This window comes from Geotrypetes seraphini, chromosome 14 (assembly GCF_902459505.1).
Source record: "Geotrypetes seraphini chromosome 14, aGeoSer1.1, whole genome shotgun sequence".
Classification (NCBI taxonomy): Eukaryota; Metazoa; Chordata; class Amphibia; order Gymnophiona; family Dermophiidae; genus Geotrypetes; species Geotrypetes seraphini.
The window spans coordinates 8,900,403-8,920,241 of NC_047097.1; positions in this window are offsets into that span (position 1 = coordinate 8,900,403).

A 19,839-nucleotide genomic window follows, 5' to 3' on the forward strand; every position below is an offset into this window, starting at 1 on the left:
ACCATACGTTAATCTATATTCTCTACTACAGCCCCTCAGTTATGGAACTCAATGTCTAATAACCTTCGGGAAGAATCCAACCTCAAAAGATTTGAATCAAACCTAAAGTCTTTTCTATTCAAAGATGCATTTGACTTATAACATCTGACAATTTGCTTCCATCCTCTACCTCAGATATTAATTCCCCTTCCTACTTGTTTTACCCTTCTACGTCTTCCTATCCTATTCAAAATTGTATTTCTTCCTTCTTACTTCCTGTAACCATTGTTAATCCATAATGTCCATGTAAACATATATATTGTCTTGTTTAATGATGAATGTTTTATATCCCCATTTAAATTTTTTTTAATGTAAAACCGCTTAGAAATCTGATAAGCAGGATAACAAATTTTAATAAAGTTAGAAAAAAAACTTGCTATGGATTGGCCAGGATTACTAGGGAAGCTGGGATGAGGGGACATAAATGTGATAGGAAGGAGGGTGGGAAGGGTAAAAGAAATCCTGCTGACCAAAAGGCTGAGAATCCTTTCTTTCACCCCTGGATTCTGGGAGAGGTTCTAGAGAGATTCTCTACTTTTTCCCAGGAGCAAAGGGCAGATCCAGTACTAAGATATGCATGGGAGCAATCTCAAATGTCTCAGAAGGGTTATACTAAATTCATCACTGAGAGGGATTTATTGTACTGAGAGACATGGAAGGAGAGATGCCAGCAATCCTGGTGGCAACTAGTGGTTCCTCAGATATTTAGAAGCACCATTCTAAAACTAACCCATGGTCACTTGCTGGCAGGTCATAGAGGGAAAATACCCTAGACTAAATCCTTACTAGGTTCTATTGGCCAGGCATTTACAGGGAGGTGCGGGACTTCTGTGATTCATGTCCTACTTGTCAAAAGCTAACAGGGTATAAGCCTCCTAAAGTTCCACTAGTACCCCTGCTCCAAGTTGATGAACCAATGGCCCATATTGGAATGGATATTGTGGGCCCATTGGACAAGAGCAGAAGGGGACATGAATATATTCTGGTGATCATGGACTATACCACTAGATTTCCGTAGGCAGTCCCACTTAGGAACATTTCAGCTTCTGGTATGGTCCAGGAATTATCTGCCAAGTGGGGTTTCCCTGTGAGGTAGTAACAGACCAGGGCACCAACATTTAGTCAGGGGTGTTTGAAGCCTTCCTGGCAGCCTTTGGCATCCATCATGCTAGTACCATAACCTACTACCCCCAGGTCAATGGTCTAGTGGAAAGATTCAATCAGACCTTGATGAAGATGGTGAGGAAGGGGGCAGAAACCAATCTGAGAGATTGGGACTTGTTTGTTCCTTTTGCTATTTATGCTGCCTGAGAAAATGTTCAGGGTTCCCTAGGAGTGTTGCCTTTTCAACTCCTCTATGGGAGACATCCCAGAGGGCTCATCCCAGACCTCCCAGAGGGCTCTTGGACATGCTGAAAGAGAAATGGGAACCACAGGAGGGACAGGAGTAGAACATTCTCTCATACCTGCATGGCATTAGAGGAAGATTAAGGAAGGTGATGGCCCTGGGACAGGAAGCACTGGAACAGAAACAAGGAAAACAGAAGGTCTATTATGACTGTAAAACTTGACAGAGGGCACTGGAAGTAGGGGACAAAGTATTAGTTTTAATGCCCACTTCACCCTACAAGTTTACAGTCCATTAGAAATTGCGAGGCGGCTAAACATAGTGGACTACTGGGTGAAGGACCAGAGAGGTAGAGAGTAAATATATCATGTAAATCTTTTGAAGATCTGGAAAGAACGTGAGGTTTTGTGTGCTCAAGCCTTGTAGGGGAAGTAGGAATACTTGGGACTAGAGAATGACACGGGGAAAAAAATCTGTCCCCGTCACTGCACCGTCCCCGGCCCACCATCCTCTGCACCGCCCCATCACCGCCGTTCCCTTCACTGCCCTGTCACCGTCACCGCCATCCCTTTCACTGCCCCGTCACCGCCACTGCCATCCCATTCACCGCCCCACCACCGTCCCCGCAGCATCCATATAAGCCTTAGTACTGCAATATTTAGCTTATTCCTTTCTTATAAATCAAAGTTCCTGCTGAACTAGAGAAAGAGATGTTCAGCTGGCAGGGCTGTGTTTATAAATTTTTATCAACACAACTAATATACTACTTTATCCTAAAGCAAAAAATAAATAAATAAATATAATTTTTTTTTTCCTACCTTTGTTGTCTGGTTTCTGCTTTCCACATCTTCTCATTCAATTCCTTCCATCCACTGTGTGTCTTCTCTCTGCGTCTTCCATTTGCTGTTACTGTGCCTCTCCCTTCACCTCCTCCCACAATTGGTCTAGCACCCATCTTCTTCCCTCCGCTCCCCCATAGTCTGGCATCTGTCTTCTTCCCTTCCAGCGTCTTCTCCCCACTCTGCCTTCCACATTTCCAAGGAAGAGAAACTTTTCCCTTTCACCCCCTCCTTCCTTGTGTGAGCCGGAACACACTGTCCCCGCAGCCCCCACCCCCACGCCGGCTCGTTTAACCAGCTTCCTCTCTCCAGCTCTCCTTAGTTTGCCGGCTTTCTTTTTTGGCGACCGGCACGCTTTCAAAGAGCCGCGCATGCACGGCTGCTCAAAATTAAATCTTCTGCTCTGCTGCAACTTCCTGTTTCCGGTTGGGTCAGAGCAGAAGATTGAATACTGAGCAACCGCGCATGCGCGGCTCTTTTGAAAGCGTTCCGGTCGCCGAAAAAGAAAGCCGGCAAACTAAGGTGAGGTGGAGAGAGGAAGCTGGTTAAACGATCGAGCCGGCGTGCGGGTGGGCGGGTGGGAGCTTCGGGGACCGCACGATCCTTTATGCCTCACTGCAGTGACAAGACCATTTACCACTCCACGGGGCGGTGATGGCCTTGTCCCTTTCCCCGCAGAGGCTGCTAATTTTCATTCCCTGTTTTTGGCGGGTTACCCGCGGCTAAACGCGGTAGCCGTGGGTAAACCGCCACCATGTCATTCTCTACTTGGGACCACAGATAATGTAAATGAGGCAGGTGGGCCAACCTCAGAATGCTGAGGATTCTCAAGGGAACAGAGGCAACAACTGGAAGATGCTTTGAGAGTCTTTTCCAGAGGTCTGTCTCCTAAACTGGGTTTTACTACTCTGGGGTGGCATGAGATCATCACACCCCCTGGAAAAATCATGTGGCTGAGACTTTATTGGTTGCCTGAAAGTCAACAAGCCACTATGGAGGAACTGGTAAAAGAGATGTTAGATCTTGAGGTAATTGAAGAATCCCACAGCCCATAGAGTAGTCCCATTGCCCTTGTTCCAAACTCAGCTGGTACAATGAGGTTTTGTATTGACTTTAGGGGAGTCAATGCAGTGTCCCAATTTGATGCCTACCCAATGCTGTGGATAGAGGACCTCCTAGATGTTGGGAAGAGCACATTACCTTTCTGGGAAATACCCTTGGAAAGGGCATCACATGCAAAAACTGCCTTTCAGATGCCAGTTGTACCAGTTTAGGTATGCGCCTTTAGGCTTGCATGGGGCTGCTGAATCATGTTAATGTATCATGAATAAGGTCATGAATAAGGTCCTGGAGGGGCATAGCCATTATGTTGCAGCCTATATGGACGAAATCATCATCTTTTCAACCAACTGGCAGAACCATCTAAAGGACCAGTCCTTGGCCACAATGTAATAACTCTTAAATGTGTTATTCAGGTGTTTCATTTATGGAATTTGCTATTGACAATCCAAAATAAAGTGAATTTTTAAAATATATCCTTGAAGTGTTTGTAGAATCAATATTAGTATTAGTTTTTAATGCGTAATACCCAGTCTGAAGAAGCAGATCAAGGCAATTTACAAAATTTGTAGTATGTGTAAGCTTGAAATCTTTTGGTGGCCTTCAGAAATTTATTTCATTTACATTGTATCCCATTACATGATAAAAAGTTGGAGACCGCTGTAGTAATTGAAGCACTTGGGCACTCTTGATGGGTTTCTCTGAGGACTTTTTCCTCACTTGTGCAATATTTACACATATGTCCCTGGATTCTATCAAATTTGGCACCCAAATTTCTGACTAGTATGCTATGTATAGAATAATTCCAGTTGTAAATCTAACTTGATTGCTAAATTAGGTATCAATTGGCATTAAGTACCAATAATAGCCCTTCAGTAGCATTAATTGGTGCTAATTGGAACTAATGTGTAGTTACACATGCAATTACAATTAAAAACTATTCTAGAAACATTTAATTTAATGTGGTGTCTTACATACTGCTAAATCTCCCAAAGGATTTGAAGCGGTTTACAAAAGTTTCATATTAATGGCCAAAAATCTAATCAGGTACTTTGAATTTCTCTCTCTGTCCCAAAGAGCTCACAATCTAACTATACTACCTATGAAATAAATAATTATTTATATTTACCTGTATAATGAGGAAGAAGAGGGAAAAGATAATACAATAAGTTTAATGCTTTAGGTGCGTAAAAGGCACAACAGAAGGGAAAACTTCAATAAAGAACCCCAAAGAAAAATCCTAAAAATAAAAGCAGGAAAAAAAATAGCAAAATTAAATAAGCCCAATGAAAATAAAGCAAAAATTAAATTAAAAATAAAATAAAAATAAACCCCCCAGTCATTCTCACCACCCTCAGTCTCAGTCAGCTTCTAATTCCATATCCTCTTTAACACTGGCATTTGCACTCAGTCACTTGCAATATCTTCACATAGTCACTGTTCATACCTACAAAAGCCTCTAAAACCATATAATTTAGCAAAATTATTTGACTGCAGCTTTATTCATTTCATAACCAATTCATTTACATAAAGCTTTATTATTCCAAGTACAGCTTAACTTATGAATACATCTAATTTAGCCCTAGTGCACCATTCTAGGAGGTGCTCCTAGGGGGTTCTCCTCTAATCCCCTTTTATATTGGGGGAGTGTTAAAAAATGATCGGCCCCGGGTGTCACATATCCTAGGTACGCCACTGAACATGAATGAGATGGATTTGCAAGTATTGCCTCCATTGTATACAAATCCATATCATGCACATTCATTGTGGAGATACTGAAAACATGACTGGCTAGATGTGCCCCAAGGAATGGGTTGAGAAACACTGCAGCAAAATGAGAGGACAGATCAATTGACCCTTCCAGCCTGGCTAGTTATTCCTGTCTGCATTGTTTGAATTAAGAATGTTTTATATTTAACTATTGTCTATTGTAGAGCCTCAGAAATTCCTTCAAGAACTGTCACCTAAGAGCATAACAAGACTTCTTCTCACACACATGTATAAGACCTTCCAACCTGCTATATCACTCACAAAACAATTGGTGTTTTAAGACAGGAAAGATCTTTTCTAGTTATAGCGGACTAGCCCTTTTGATAACGAGGATGAAGCTGTTGATGTCCCATTGAAACAAATACTGTGGACGAGGGCGGCTTGAGATAACAGAGTCACCATGGAGATGAGGGTGAGTTGTGAGAGTTCAAATAATCCAATGAAATTCAAAAGAACTGAAAAGAGGCTAGTTTCCTCATGCAAAATATTAAAAAAATTTCCTCCATTTTCTACCTGAAGAGAACAGGAGGAAATAATAATCCCTTTCCATCTTCTACAAAATTCATTGTATTTCATAAAGGATCAAATCCACAAAGTCTCTTCTTTTTTTCTCCCCACAAATCCAAGATCAAGAACTAAAAGAATAAACACAATTTTATCAGCAAGCGACTTTCAGATGTAATGACAGTGGCCAGATCTTGGACCACCATAAATTTAATTTTCAGTAGAGTTATTCCAAGCTGCTAATTCATGATAATAAACTCCAGGGCAGATATAATAACTTTGATGCTGCCTTTGATTTGGTATGAGGGTTGGAGGAAAAAAAGAAGAAGAAGAAGCAAAGAAAGAGCTTGTAGCTAGTTGAATAAAGTTAAGAGGCTGTACTGCCCATTATGATGCTCTTTTCCTGGTTGTGTTTGTGCTTCAAATACATTTTCAAGAAGTTTGCACCCTCTTCAAAGAATTCTCTTGCCTCCTCTGCTGGAAATCTGTGCAATCGTGTGCATGTCTGACCTTTAAGTGCTTCCAAGTAAAGGCTCAACAGGGAGAAAGTAGTTATGTATAGAAAACAGAAATTAATTCATGTGGCATGAAGCTGCATTTAATTCACAATTACAACCTAAAGGCAAAATATACTTATCTTTCATCATCTCAACCTGCACTGGGAAATATTGATTCCTCCTACTTGTTCAACGATGAAATACATTTGTCCTTCATTGGAGACATTGGTAATTAGTTTTTTAATCTCATTTTTGACATGTGAGGTTTTGTACAAACATTATCTTCATTTCAGAGCAACATTTTTTTCCAATTCTTTTTTTAAAACTCTGGTGCTCTGTTTCAGGGTCACACACCAATGCAAGCAATGACCCAGTACATATTCAGTAGCAGCTCCAGGCTAGTCTGTAAAGCAGATCTTGAACTCAGGGCCCCAGAGATCCAGACTATAGTCAGCCAAGAGAAAATCTCAGATTTGCTGCTGAGATGAGCAAAATTATTTACACCTAAAAGTAAAATGTAACGTTTGCACTCTGTGGGTTATATACAGCATCAAAATGCTTACAAGGTTAATCTCAAATGATGTACAGATTCTGAATTTTACAAATTGTTGTATGGACCATACAGCCATTCCACCAGAATCCGCCACTTGTTAAGAGAAACTTTTTGTCGATGGTGAACATTTTTGTAACAAGGAGTGAATTCTCATGAGATTATTTGAGAAAGGAAAAAGACAGTAATCTTCTGGAAGTTTTCAATTCTTATTGCATTTGGCCATACACCCAATCAGTCAGTGCTAAGAGAACCAATACTCACCTGCATGCCTGAACATTAGAAACTGTGCTCCATTTCTGGATGCAATCTTGCTTCCAACATGTGTATAGTTTCTAAAGAAATATCTAAGGACACCACAGGCTGCATAGCAATGAGATTCAAATGTAGTAAAGTTGATCATTACTATATAAATACCATACAATGGCTTGCAGTGTATACCAGGTGGGCACCCAAGTGACAGAATAGCCCTAAAATAACCCCAGCTAAAGGCTGCTTCTTAAAGGGATCAGCACCTTGCCCAGATTCTAGGCTCCTGTATGACCCTCCAAGCACAAAGTCCCCATTGTATTTCAACTCCAACTGAGCCCCTCCCCATACTGCGCCCCCAAGCAGGCACTCTAATCCAAAGGGTCCCTATTCATAAGCCTTGCCCCCAAATTAAGAATAGCCCCCTGACATCCCCCACCCCCCTGAAGGCAACATATACATATACTTAAACCTATAAAAATTCCTGGGGTCTAGTGGGTAGGGTGATAATATTTTGCCATGTCCCAGACACTATACCAAAAAACCTACCTGCTCTTGCCATGACGCTGAAAAGTTTGTAGGACACTGATCTAATTCCTCCAAAGAATATTAAATGTATGTCAGATACAGCTGTGGTGGGTTAAGTTTGCTACCATTATGTATAGGTATGATTTCATGTTCTCATCCTCTCTATTAATTATGTGTGAATACGTTTTTTTTAATACGTGAGGAGGGGCATTTTCAATATAATGACTAAGGAGTTTTGAGGATGGCTTGGAGGAACTGGGTGAGGCAGTTGGAGATGGTAGGCTAGGTGAGGCCTGTGTTGGCTGTAAGGAATGTGAGGGAAGCAGTGACCTTGAGGTGAGTGGTATGGGATTGTTCCTGTGGGTGCAGGCCTGAAGCTGTTCACAGAGATCCAGTATGACTAGGGTTACCAGACTAGGGTTACCAAACGTCCCTGGACATGTCCTTTTGAGGACATGTCCAGGGGTCCAGATGGCTTTTCAAAACCTGGCACTTTGTCCAGGATAGGTTGGACTGGGCAGGCCTGTGGGCGGGTCTAGGGGGTCTGGATTTTCCAGACAGAAAATCTGGTAACCCTAAGTATGGCAGCACTGTCAAAGCGGAATCTGGAGAGGCACTCCCCGTCCATGAGGTTAAGGAAGCAGGTGTGGGGCTCGAACACCTGAGGGGCCCTTCCTGCCCACCCTCTTCCACTTTCAGCAGAGCTTCCACTGCCACCAGTGCATTGAGCACATCCATCAACCACCACCACAGGTGCTCCCCCCTATCCCCAAAAACACTGCTGGGTGCGCCTACACCTACCACACATAGTGATCCCCTCCCAAGACAGACAATATCCAGGTACCTGCTCTCCCACCCCCAGCATATGATCTTCAGACACACAGAACAACTCATTTACCCCACCCCCAAACAGGTTCTGTTCACATACCTGGTGACCCAATCAGCATTCACTCCCCATCTCCTAGCAGAGTACAGACACAAGGAGACAGCACAGCGACACAGAGCATGGTGACTGACTTGGAGTGGAGAAGGAGTGGAACCGTGGGTGAGAGACAAGAACAGGTAGGAGGGGTGGAGAAGGGGGTGGCTGGGGTGTGGAGGGAGAGGTGGCAGGCAGAGGGCTGTTTAAGTGAGGGCTCAGATGGGACAAAGACAGATAGGTATTGCAGCATTTGATTTAAATTTTACAGTATCCTTTGTAAACTCCCTTAAGGAATTAAGCAGCAACGAGCCCTTTCCTTTTGTTTTTTTTCCTTATTTGTCTTTCGTTCCTATCCAGATTGTATTTCTAACCCTAATTCCTTTTGTCTCCCGTCTGTCTCATTTATCCCTTTTTAATATGCCAATTATTAGTTGATGTTTCTTTGTAATTTGTGTTTTGTTCTGGGTTTTTTAAAATTATTTATGGTATTGTTAATGGCATTTTTATTATGTTCAGGCTCCTTTTTTTATATATTGTAAACTCACTTAGAAATTAGATAAGCGATTAAATCAAATTTTAATAAAACCTTGAAACCTTCAGCAACTCTCCAGCAGTTCAGACCAACGCTCGCTTCTTGCTCTCCAATCTCCAACACAAACAAATTGCTAGTGGGTCAAAAGATGATTTGTTCCTCACTGTATTTGCTTTTAAAGCAGGTCTAACTCTGGGCGTGTTTCAGGATGCCCAGACAGATTATTTTGCTATCTGTTATGGCACCAAGATGCACATCCCTTGGCGTCGCCCATGTCATACCTCCATCACAGCTATGGAATGCCCACTCTGCAGTTAACTTGATTTTGGCAACTAGCTCGATGAGAGGGGGGGGGGGGAATGATTATACGTTTTGCGGCCACATGTGTGTCCATCTCCACATTATGGAAGGGCTCTGGCTCACTGGTGCCTCTGCACCCAGAGGTTGTGAGATCAAATCCCAGTGCTGCTCCTTGTGACCCTGGGCAAGTCACCTTAATATTCCAGGGTCCACCACTTTGAATGTCAGCTTTGAAATGCCAAAGCAACAAAAAGATGGCATACATCTCCTTTCTCTATTTGGACTTTTTTTTTTTTTTTAAGTGAGCCCCATAATATCCTCGACAAAGATCCTGAAAATATGAATATCAATATTAAGAAAGTTTTTAATTATAGACGTCATGAGTGGTGGGTGATTTGGCCATTCAGGTAAATATTTTTTGAACAATTTTATTGATCTCAGAAACAGAATACAAAAATGCAAGAATCATATCAAACCACAGTGTGCCAGAAGAAAAACACCCTTCAATAGAGCATGAAAACAGTCAAAGTTTTTTTTTTTAAAACCCCCAACAACCCACCTCTGCCACTTTATATGCTGAAATGTAGCCATTACAAAGTCAAAACAAAATGCCCCCCCCCCTCCCCAAGGCACTGCAATTGGAAGTCATAAAACATGCTACGCTCGAGTAAATATTCATTGTGCGGTATGTGTTATTGTTCTTAATAGGTTGCATAGGTTCCATCCTGTGACATCATGGCTTCTGCAGTGGATTGAGCAAAGTGAAGAAATTGAAATCGAAAATGTCGAATTTACTTATAGGTCATCAGAGTTAATCCTCTAAGGAGACCCCAAATGACTCCCTTGTCCACAGCCCCAGCAACCCTAAGGCCCGCGCTGCTCGCTGCATCAGTTCAAAAGCTAATTGTACTAAACATATTGATCTGAAGTCCAAACTCACCTCCAGGTAATGCTTTTGTCTTAATGGCTTGTAAAGTTAATTGAAAGTGTGTGCGAGTCTACATGCTTGCTTGTTATAATGTTACCTCTCGGGCCAGGATAGCATCTCTATACAGACAACATTTGCGTGTTCAGGATATAATTTATACTGCACTAAGAGCAGAGGGAGATATATGCCCTGTGTAGATAATTTCTGCTGTTGCTTGTTCTCTCTGTTGAAGGAATCATTCTAAGAGGCTTCTGTCTATAAACAATAGCTAACTTTCTGGGTTTGTGTGAGTGCAATATTTGTATGTATTCTATGGGTGGTTGAGATGTCTATTTAAGGGACAGAACACACAAACTTTAAACATACAATCTACAAATTAATTTAGAAAAAGAATTGACTATATCATGGCTTCCCCCCCCCTCCCCCTCCTCCCAAATCAAGATTTCATTTCAGAAACATCTAGACCAGGGGTGTCAAAGTCCCTCCTTCAGGGCCACAATCCAGTCGGGTTTTCAGGATTTCCCCAATGAATAGGCATGAGATCTATTAGCATACAATGAGAGCAGTGCATGCAAATAGATCTCATGCCTATTCATTGGGGAAATCCTGAAAACCCGAATGGATTGCGGCCCTTGAGGAGGGACTTTGACACCCCCGCTCTAGACAGTAAGTACCTAGTGGCTTTCACATATCTAAAAATATGGAAAGCTGCTCTTAAGATGTGCATACCCCCAGGATGCAGGGATTTAAAAGGGGCATAGTGGGGTCATGAAATGGGGTAGTCTAGGAAGATATCTAGTTTTTTTTTTTTTTCAATCCTTGTTGGCTTTTCAACCTCTTCTGAAGTCCACACAAGTGCTAGCTTATGCTCTATTTTTATTATTTTGTGAATGTAGCTCCTATCCTTTTCAGAGGGTTTGCAGCTAAGCCAGTCAATATTAAGCCCACATCAGTTAGTGGGCCTAGCTGCACATACTCAATATTCGGTTCTGACTGGGCCCAAACATTGAATATCCAAGTTTCAAGTTTCAAGTTTGACCTTTATTTGATGAATCGCTTATAACAATATCTAAGCGATGTACAGTGTTAAAAACCATCAGAATGTGGTAATACATTTAATTTACAATAGTCATTCAGAAGACAGACAAATTTAAACGAACAGGAGAGGGTGGGAGGAAAGGGGAAAAGTTACAATGTTGTTCTTTGTTAGAAATTGACATCAAAGGGAAAGCACATTGGGTAATAATGGGTTAGGATGAGATGGGAAGAATATTGGCCTGTGCCAGCAACCAGGTCTTGTGTGGACTCTGACTGATATCAGTGTGGATTCTCTGAGGAAGCCTGGGCTGGCGAAACGCGTCAGAACCTGGAAGAATCAGACCTTTAAGATGAGAACACAGTAGTTTTTCATATTATTCAACATTTTTAGTAATTGGAGTGTTCACCAATATAAAGTTTGACGTGCAATGATTGAACATTGAAGGCACTGCCTTTGGGGGTTTCACCCCGTTGTGATCTTCTTTTTTACCATCTGAGTGGCTTTGAGCACTGCTAACTATATTAAATTCTAACTGTTCAGATTAAAGCAGGGATCTCAAAGTCCCTCCTCAAGGGCCACAATCCAGTCGGGTTTTCAGGATTTCCCCAATGACTATGCATTGAAAGCAGTACATGCACATAGATCTCATGCATAGTCATTGGGGAAATCCTGAAAACCCGACTGGATTGCGGCCCTCAAGGAGGGACTTTGAGACCCCTGGATTAAAGCATAGAGTGGGTGTTTTCATATGAGTATCATCTGGGACAAATGGCACCATTCTTCTCCCCTTACAGCATCCTGTAAGGATCCTAGATGGGGAGGGGTTGTAGTTGTAGAGGAGAAGGAGTGGGATCAGAAGGAATTCACTCATGTTCGGGAGGAGCAGTGTATGGGAAGGGGATCAGAAGGACTTGACTTGGGGGGCAGGTGATGAGAGGAAGAGAGGAGGAATAAAATCTTTGGGAGTGGGCAGTATCTGGCCAGGTCCCAAACCCCTTGCCCACTCCCAAAGATTTTAGTCCTCCTGTTTTCCTCTCATCACCTCCCCCCACCCCCCACCCCCCAAGTCAAGCCCTTCTGATCCCCTTTCCCCACACCGCTCCTCCCAAACATGAGTCAAGTTCCTCCTGTCTTTCTCCTTCTTCTCCTCTACAACTACAACCCCTCACCATCCAGGATCCTTACAGGCCTACCTTTGTCTGATCTCAGGTGATTTAAAGGGGGAATGAGCAGAACCAATAACAATTCATTCCTGCTCATCTTGGCTGCCTCAGTAAAATGACTGCCACAACCTCTAGCAGCAACCTCATGTATTTTTTATTCTATATTTATTCATTTTGAAGGCTTGTGGGTTGGTGGTCCCTCATATTACCCTCTAGGGAGCATATGCTATAAATATGTTTCTCAGTTCTTTTTTAATTGTATTTTAAATGATAGATTCTTATGGTGAATGGGCAATTTCTCCTGGGTTAGGTTATCTGTGTTTCTACTATCTTACAATAAAGAAATACTGTACATATTATATCTCTATTGACTGATTTGTTTGATGAACCATATCAGTTTCCTTTTTCTCTTGTTCTTGTTTACCTTCCTTATAAAAAGATCTGTTGCTGATTTTGTAGCTCCTTTCAGTTTGAGCCACAGATCCTCTAACGCTCTAATGTTCTTCCACCCCCTAAACTCTTTCTTCAGATACTCCCCTATTTTAACACAGCATCCAGGATTTTGAGCTTTGTGTGTCAGCATTCCGCATTTAAGGGCTAAAGCATAATGCCAGTGCACAAAGCTCAAAATCCTTTCAGCAACATTGCTGAAGGTTTAGAAGGAAAAGTTTGCCTTTTTTATGGATGACGCCAAGATTTGCAACAGAGTGGACTCCCCACAGGAAGTGAACAAACATGAGAAGGGGATCTACAAACATTAGAAAAATGGTTGAATGCTTGGCAGTTAAAGTATAATGCGAGGAAGTGCAAATAGCTTTAAGTGCTAGTGGTTGAGAGATTGACACGCATGGATTAGAAGAGAGACCTTGGGTGATAGTGTCTCATGATCTCAAGGCGACAAAATGATGTGTCGAACAGGTGGCTGTTTCTCAAAGAATGTTGCACAGAGAGAGGCATAACCAGCAGAAGAAAGGATGTGTTGATGCCTCTGTACAAGTTGTTGGTGAGGTCCCACATAAGAACATAAGAAGTGTCTTTGCTGGGTCAGACCAGAGGTCCATCGTGCCCAGCAGTCCGCTCGCACGGCGGCCCAACAGTCCAGGACCTGTGTAGTAGTCCTCTATCTATACCTCTCTATCCTCTTTTCCTTCAGAAAATTGTCCAATCCCTTCTTGAACCCTATTACCGTACTCTGTCCTATCACGCCCTCTGGAAGCTCATTCCAGGTGTCCACCACCTGCTAAGTGAAGAAAAACTTCCTAGCATTGGTTTTGAATCTGTCCCCTGTCAGCTTTTCCGAATGCCCTCTCGTTCTTGTAGTTTTCGAAAGTTTGAAGAATCTGTCCCTCTCCACTTTCTCTATGCCCTTCATGATCTTGTAAGTCTCTATCATATCCCCTCTAATCTTCCTCTTCTCCAGGGAAAAGAGCCCCAGTTTCTCCAGTCTCTCTGTGTATGAAAGGTTTTCCATACCTTTTATCAAACGCGTTGCTCTCCTCTGAACCCTCTCGAGTATTGCCATATCCTTCTTAAGATATGGCGACCAATATTGAACGCAGTACTCCAGATGCGGGCGCACCATCGCCCGATACAATGGCAGGATAACTTCTTTCGTTCTGGTTGTAATACCCTTCTTGATTATACCTAGCATTCTATTCGCTCTTAGCGGCCGCCATGCACTGTGCCGACGGCTTCATTGTCTTGTCCACTATTAGAGTAATGTGTCCAGTTTTGGAGGCCATATTTCTTCAAGGATATAAAAGACTTGAGACAGCTCAAAGGAAGGCAACAAAACTGGTACAGGTTTTGCACCATAAGACATACGAGAATAGACTAGAGCACTGTTCTTCAACTGCCGGTCCGTGGACCGGTGCTGGTCCACAGAAAATTTCTGCCGGTCTGCGCAGAGCCGGCGAGATCGAGTCGGCGGCTAAATTTCCTGCTGACTGCTGGTAGCAGGCTTCTGATTGGCTTGACCACCTCCTCCTCAGGGAGTAGCACCTGAACAGAGCGTCTCCGCAGAGCCCTCACAGACCGCTTCACAGTCAAAGTCACGACTCGGGTTCCTCTTCCGAAGAGCCCAACTGCAGGAAAGCACAACCATGGCGCCGCCATGCTCTCTCGGCAACGAGCTCTGACATCAGGAGCTGATCCCATGCGATAGTGGACGATGATGTCAGTCGACGAGACTAGCTACCATGTTGTGTGTGGTGCCAGAAAACGACAACATTACACACAGGGAGCCCTAGAAAATGTGAAATGCAATTGCCGTTAATGCAGGTCACGCGAGACTAGCAGCTAAACCGGGCTTTGACCTTTGAGCCCGTCGCTCATTGGCTGCTGGTGGCAGGCTTCTGATTGGCTACTTTTATGTTCCCTCCCTTCCTTAATCCTGTTGTGCCAGGATTTTGTGGCTGCTGCTGGGTTTCAGGTAAGTTTGTGGCAGAACAGAAATGTTAGTCCCCCCTTCCTATTTTTCTGTTTTAGTGCTTGCTGTTCGATTACTTTGGTACTAACTGAAGGGGGCTCTATAGCACTGTTCTTCAACAGCTGGTCCGCAGATCGGTGCTGGTCCACAAAATAATTCTTTTATTTCAGCCGGTCCACGGGTGCAAAAAGGTTGAAAACACTGGACTAGAGGACTTGAATATGTATATGCTAGAGAAAAGGAAAGAGAGAGGTGATAAGATACATACTTTTTAATTACTTGTGCCATATGCTTAGAACAAGCTGCCCGAATCTCTATGGTGGGTTCTGTCTCTGACAGTATTCAAGGCCCAGTTAAAAAGCCCACCTCTATGAGAGTGCTTTCAACTCCTAATTCCTTTCACCTTGGGTTCTGCATCCCCAACCCTAAATGTCATGTCTGTCTGTTCAAGTTAGATTGTAAGCTCTTCCGAGCAGGGACTGTCTATAAATGTCAGCATGTACAGTGCTGCATACCCCTTTCAGCGCTATATAAGTAATAAGTAGGAAGAGTAGTAGTACTTGAAAGGTATTAATATTCAAACAAACCTCTTCCAGAGGCTTAGGGGTGGTAGACTAGAGAACATGAATGGAGATTGCAGGGAGGTAGGCTTAGAAGTACTGTAATGTCAAGAAATACTTTTTCACAGAGAGGGAATGGGAGACATAAGGGATGCTTAAATAGAGAGGCTTGGGCAGGAGTAGTGGGAAGTGAGACTGTTGCCAAACAGACTTCTACGGTTTGTGTCTCGCAAATAGTAAATGACTAAAAGAAAATTAGCCAAATCCAGCTTGAAAAAAATGAGGCTAATGCCAGACAGGCATCTACAATCTGTGTCCCACAAATGGCAAAAGACAGGTGAAGATGTGGCAACTCCAGCGTTTTAAATCAGTGTTTCTCAACTTCTCCAAGGCAAATACCCCCTAAGCCTAACAAATACCAACCGAGTACCCCTACCCAAGCTCCGCCTCAGACCTGCCCAAGCTCCGCCAGCAAAGGAAATCTTTTTGCCACTAAATGGTGAGGTTGGTGAATATAATTATAAAATATAGATGCTATCCATCATCACTGAAGAGGGCTTTAGTTAGGCCGCTGTTAAATTGGGGAGAATTTGGATGTGATTGAAGTTTTTCATTATCATCTTGTAACTACCATCTTCTTTCAAATTTGCATGTTTTACCTAAACTGATTGAAAATTTTGTTTTACTTCTGATTTTTTGGAAGATCATGGGTTGTTGTGCTTATATCAGTGATATTAAGAAAGAAACCTTAGACATTAGATCATTTATTATTTTATTGTCCCTTGATACTTCAATTTTGGAGATCCATTTGGGATCAGGTAAACAAAGTAATGGAAAATCCAGTAGCACTAACATATGACACTGTGCTATTTGGCACTATGATGAGAGCTACAAGCCAAATATCATCCCATAATAATAAACTTCTATTTATTATGACAGGGGTTGCCATACAGCTTATTCTAAGGAATTGGAAAAACTGTGATAGACTGAACTATTCCTTTTGGTGGGAGTCTCTCTGTTATGTTTTTAAGATGGAACGTAATATGGCCATACATCAGGGATGTTATAAGAAGTTTCTGAAGATTTGGGAGCCATTGACAAAATTTTGCAAAGAGTGATTGCTGATTATGCCCTTTGGTCATACACGTCCAGGATGGGTGGGTGGGAGGGCGGGTTGGAATGTATTTTTCCATTCTCAATTTGAGTGTAGTTCCTAGATATAATTATGGGGGGATGATATTCTTTTTGTCATAGATTATAATTGTAATTGTATTTAAGTGTTTTTATAGAATTATATGATTGTATTTTATTTTGCACTTACTTATGGCTTTAAAATGAATAAAGAAATTTAAAAATAAAAAAACAATATAGAAACTTTGATGTTGACAATGTTGATTTTCTTAGACATCATATGAAGAGCAAAAGGGATAATGCAACGACTTTTGACACTTTCTGTCGTAAGATCTTCCCTGATTGATATAGAAACATAGAAACATGATGGCAGACAAAGGCCAATTGTTAGCTTGAGGGGGAGTTTTGTGGTTTATATCATTTCTGGAAACTAGAATCCAGAGATTGTGTGTAGGCCAGAGTATATCTGATATTAGTGATTTCCTCAATGATTTTCACTCTGTAATTTAATTTAATGTCTATATCCAACTATTGGCGGTAGTGGATGGGGGAAGTTATGACAAAAAGGGAGGTATTTATGGATTCACGCTGATGGCATCCAGACTTTTAAACCTGAGGTATATGTAAGATACTTTCTTTTCAGATGAGGTGAATGCCTGATTGGAAGTAGATCATCTGGCAGTGATTTTTTAAAAAGATGAAGATTCTTAAGATTGTGTGACAATTGAAGGTTGAAAATCAAAGAGAGGAGCTGATAGTGTTTAGGGGAGTAAACATTCCTTTAAAGGGTTCTGTAAGAAGTCTGAGCTAAAAAAAAGTGAACTCACAATTGAATTGTGTTGATCAAATTAATTCAGCAATATCTGTTTCCTTTTTTAAAATGCATACGATATGTACACTTAGGACTTTTTTTGGTTCCAGAGATTCTCGCTATTGTATTTAATCATTCACAGTCTTATATCAGCGACTTGGAATCTAGCATATTATTGGATTCATCTTTTTGAAGACTCCTGAGGCAGGCCATTTTGGACGAAACATGTACATTTCGAGTTATTGAGCTATTGGATAAATAAAAGGACATTTATGAATTAGATTGAGTCCACCAGTCTTTATAGGACATTTCCACACCTTGTTTTGGTTCTCCTGTTTTGTACCATACAAAAATGTATGACATCTGTTAACTCCAGCTCAGTTTCAATTGATGATTCAAACATTAGTGAGATCAGGTTTCAACTACTGCAGTGTATTATACTCTATTTAGGGCTGCTTGATTATGCACTGCAGGGTTGCATGTTATATACTGTAAAATATTGCAGAATACTTTGTAACAGGATGAAGTTTGTTCTCTCAATGTTTCCGTAGCTGCCATTGTGCTTGTTGCAGGTTTCCGGGTCTCGCTGTATCTTGTCAGGTAGAAACAGACGTTTCAGCCACCATGCTGTAGCTTTCTTCAGAGTATGCTCTGAAGTCTGCAGTTTGACTTTGTAAATAGTGGGTTCACTGGCCTGTTTGGGACCAGGGCAGTCCACCAATTTGAATTAGTGCGGGAAAGTTAGTCGGTCAGAAATTTGAATTTTGTTCTGAAAGTCAGTGAACCCACTATTTACAAAGTCAAAGACTTCAGAGCATACCCTGGAGAAAGCCACAGCATGGTGGCTGAAACTTCGGTTTCTACCTGACAAGACGCAGCGAGACCCGGAAACCTGCAACAAGCAGGATGAACTTTGTTTGTATATTACACCTTATTGGAAGGAGTTGCATTGGCGTCCCATTTGAGAAAAGATTCATTTTAAAAAATATGCCAGTTGATTTATCAGGCATTGAGTGATTTCTCAAGGTCAGCAGCTAATAGGTTCATCCATTTCTTAGGCTCAGTAGGGGTCATGAAATGTTCCACGATTTCAGCTGCAGGTCCACTTTTGTGGAATATCCTACACATTTACTATCTGATATTTAGAAAACAGTTAAAAGTTCTTGCAAGCATTTGATAAGGCTACAGGAGTTGATTTTGTCTGATTTGAGCTTATGGGTATGAGTTTTTTATTCAGTTTTAATTTTATCTAGAGTTTATTGTTTTGCATTTTATATGCTTGTTTTAGGTGTATTATGCATGTTGATTTTATAATCTATCTTGTTAACATGTAAAGAACCATCCTAGTTCCTGGCAAAGAACAGGGCTTTTGACAGTGATCCCTCTCCTCAGTGATCATTTTTCTGCATGTAATGTAATGTAATGTAATGTAATTTATTTCTTATATACCGCTACATCCGTTAGGTTCTAAGCGGTTTGAAGAAAATATACATTAAGATTATAAATGAGAAGTAAGAAGGTACTTAAAAAAATTCCCTTACTGTCCCGAAGGCTCACAATCTAACTAAAGTACCTGGAAATTAATAAAGAAGAGAAAATAAAGATGGTTGAAAAAAGAAAAATTCTATGTGAATTTATAGGATGGAATTTATAGCATGTGTGATGGAAGATAGATTTAGGGCTCCTTTTACTAAGGTGCGCTAGCGTTTTTAGTGCACGCACATGATTAGCGTGTGGTATAGCGCGCGCTAGCCGGAAAATTACCGCCTGCTTAAAAGGAGGCGGTAGCAGCTAGGGCGCACAGCAATTTAGAACGCGCTATTCCGCGCATTAAGGCCCTAACGCACCTTTGTAAAAGGAGCCCCTAGTAAATCATCATTGAAGAGGCTCCTTGATGGCTTTAAGGGATTTGATGAACTGAGATGAGAAGTACTGAAACATCTGCAAAGTGTGAAAAATGTGAATTCTCTAAATGTGCTGAACTGGAGCTGTGTGTATCCTCACTGCTCCTTTTGGAAAGTGTTTGAAGTGGCTGAGGGGAGATAGGATTGAAGCCTACAAAATCCCGAGTGGAGTAGAACGGGTACAAGTGGATCGATTTTTCACTCCGTCAAAAATGACAAAGACTAGGGGGACACTCGATGAAGTTACAGGGAAATACTTTTTGCAACCAATATTAGGAATTTTTTTTCCACTCAGAGAATAGTTAAGCTCTGGAACGCATTGCCAGAGGTTGTGGTAAGAACGGATAGCGTAGCTGGTTTTAGGAAAGGTTTGGACATGTTCCTGGAGGAAAAGTCCACAGTCTGTTATTGAGAATGGAATGTTACTACTCCTTGGATATTTGCCAGGTACTAGTGACCTGGGTTGGCCACCGTGAAAACAGGCTTCATTGCTTTGATGGACCATTAGTCTGGCCTAGTAAGGCTATTCTTATGTTCTTATCCTTTGTCCAGTTTCACTTCTGGAATAACATGCCTCTTGTGAACTGCAATATGTAATAGCCTAGAACTACAGTTATTTTTGCTGACTGACCAACCCAAAGCATTGTCTTCATTTTCAGTTTCATTATTCCAAATGTTTATTTCAAACAGGTCACATGATTAGATGCCCTACTTACACAGCCTATCTGGTACAACAAT